Source organism: Pteropus vampyrus, unplaced genomic scaffold (assembly GCF_000151845.1).
Source record: "Pteropus vampyrus isolate Shadow unplaced genomic scaffold, Pvam_2.0 Scaffold19, whole genome shotgun sequence".
Classification (NCBI taxonomy): Eukaryota; Metazoa; Chordata; class Mammalia; order Chiroptera; family Pteropodidae; genus Pteropus; species Pteropus vampyrus.
Window position 1 is genome coordinate 2,860,765 of NW_011888800.1, and position 2,271 is coordinate 2,863,035.

A 2,271-nucleotide genomic window follows, 5' to 3' on the forward strand; every position below is an offset into this window, starting at 1 on the left:
TACTAGAAGAAGAAACAAAGCCCAAAAAGAGTAGAAGAAAGGAAATAATAAAGATCTAAGTGGAAATAAAATAGAATTTAAAAAATGGAAGAGAGCTGGTTCTTTGAAAAGATAAACAAAATGGATAAGTCTTTTGCCAGACTCATAAAAAGAGGTACCACATAAAACCAGAAATGAAAAAGGAGGTGACAACTGACACCCCAGTAATGAAGAGATTTATAATACCATGAACAATTATATGCCTGCAAAATAGACAACCTGGAAGAAATGAATAAATTCCTAGAAACATGCAATCTTCCCAGACTGAATCAGGAAGAAACAGAAAATCTGAACAGACTGATAATTGCTAACAAAATTGAATTAGTAATAAAAAAAAAACCCTCACAAACAAAAGTCCTGGACCATATGGATTCACAGGTAAATTTTACCAAACTTTCAAAGAATAATTAATACCTATCCTTATGAAACTATTCCAAAAAATTATAAAGGGGGAAGGCTCCTGAACTCACAAGATCCATATTACCTTGATACCAAAACTAGACAAAGACACTTCAAAAAAGGAAAATTATAGGGCAATATATCTGATGAACATAGATGCAAAAATTCTCAACAAAATATTAGCAAACAGAATTCAGCATTACATTAAAAATATTATACGCCGTGATCAAATAGAATTTATTCTTGGGATGCAGGTTTGGTTCAATATTCACAAATCAATTAACTTGATATACTTCATAAACAAAAGAATAAAAATTATATGACCAAATCAATAGATCCAGAAATAGTATTTGACAAAATTCAACATCTATTCATGATTTTAAAAAAAAAAAAAAAACTCTACGCAAAGTTGGGACAGAAGGAATATACCTCAACATAATAAATACCATATATCACAAACCCAGAGCTAACAGAATATTCAACAATAAAAAGCTTAAAACTTCTTTTTTTAGGGTCAGAAATAAGACAAGAATATTCACTTTTACTACTTTTATTCAACATAGTATTGGAAGTCCTACCCATACCAATCAGACAAGAAAATAAATTGGAAAGAAGTAACACTGTCATTATTTACAGATGACATTATACTATGTAGAGAGAATACTAAAAGGTCTTGTAAAAAATCATTGGAATGAATAAATGAATCCAGTAAAGTAGCAGGATACAAAATTAATATTCAGAAATCAGTTGCATTTTTATTCATCAATAACCAACTATCAGAAAGATTAAATAAGATAATAAAAATAAAGCTTTATGGTCTACAGCCATGCCACCCTGAACAAGCCCGATCCCGTCTGATCTCGGAAGGTAAGCAGGGTTGGGCCTGGTTAGTACTCGGATGGGAGACCACCAAGGAAGACCAAGTGCTGTAGGCATAAAAATAAAAACTAAGGGATTGTAAGCTGACAAGATCCTTGCAATCTGTGAGGTCAACCAAGGGTTGCCACGCCTAAAAAATGAGCAGAGGACCTGAATAGACATTTCTCCAAAGAGGATATAAAATTGCAAAGATACTCAACATCACTAATTATCAGAGAAATGCAAATTAAAATCATAATGAGGTAGCACCTCACATCTGTCGGAATGGCTATCATCAATAAATCCACCAAAAACAAGTGCTGGTGACTATTTAGAGAAAAGGGAATCCTCATGCAATGTTGGTGGAATTGTAAATTAGTTCAGCCAGTATGAAAAACAGAATGGAGATTCCCCCCAAGAATTAAAAATAGAACTACCATATGACCCAGCAGTCCCACTACTGAGTATTTATCTGAAGGAATCCAAAAACACTAACTCAAAAAGATATATGCACCCCTATGTTCATTGTAATATTATTTATGATAGTCAAGACATGGTAGCAACCTAAGTGTCCATCGATTGAAGAATGGATAAAGAAGTTGTACATATATATGGTGTAATATTATTCAGCCATAAAAAGGAAATCTTGCCATTTGGGACTACATGGTTGGACTTAGAAGTTATTATAGTAAGCAAAATAAGTTAGCAAAAGACAAACACCAAATGATTTCACTTATATGTGGAATCTGACAAAACAAACATACAAAACAGAAACAAACTCATAGATACAGAGAACAAATTGTTGGTTGCCAGATGGGAAGGGGGAATTTGGAGGAGAGAAAGAAAAGGTAAAGGGATTAAGTACAAATTGCCAGCTATAAAAGCAGTCACAGAATGTGAACTACAGCATAGGGAATATAGTCAATAATATTGTAATAACTATATGGCATCAAATGTGTACTAGACTTACAAGGT

The 2,271-nt window shown here is 32.9% G+C and overlaps 1 non-coding gene across 1 annotated transcript; it reads left to right on the top strand.

Moving 5' to 3' along the window:
• The first annotated feature begins 1,254 nt into the window (after positions 1–1,254).
• LOC111736357 lies at positions 1,255–1,373 on the top strand. Its single transcript, XR_002779169.1, has one exon. It is a non-coding gene; the product is annotated as a 5S ribosomal RNA (ribosomal RNA).
• Positions 1,374–2,271: the final 898 nt, after the last annotated feature.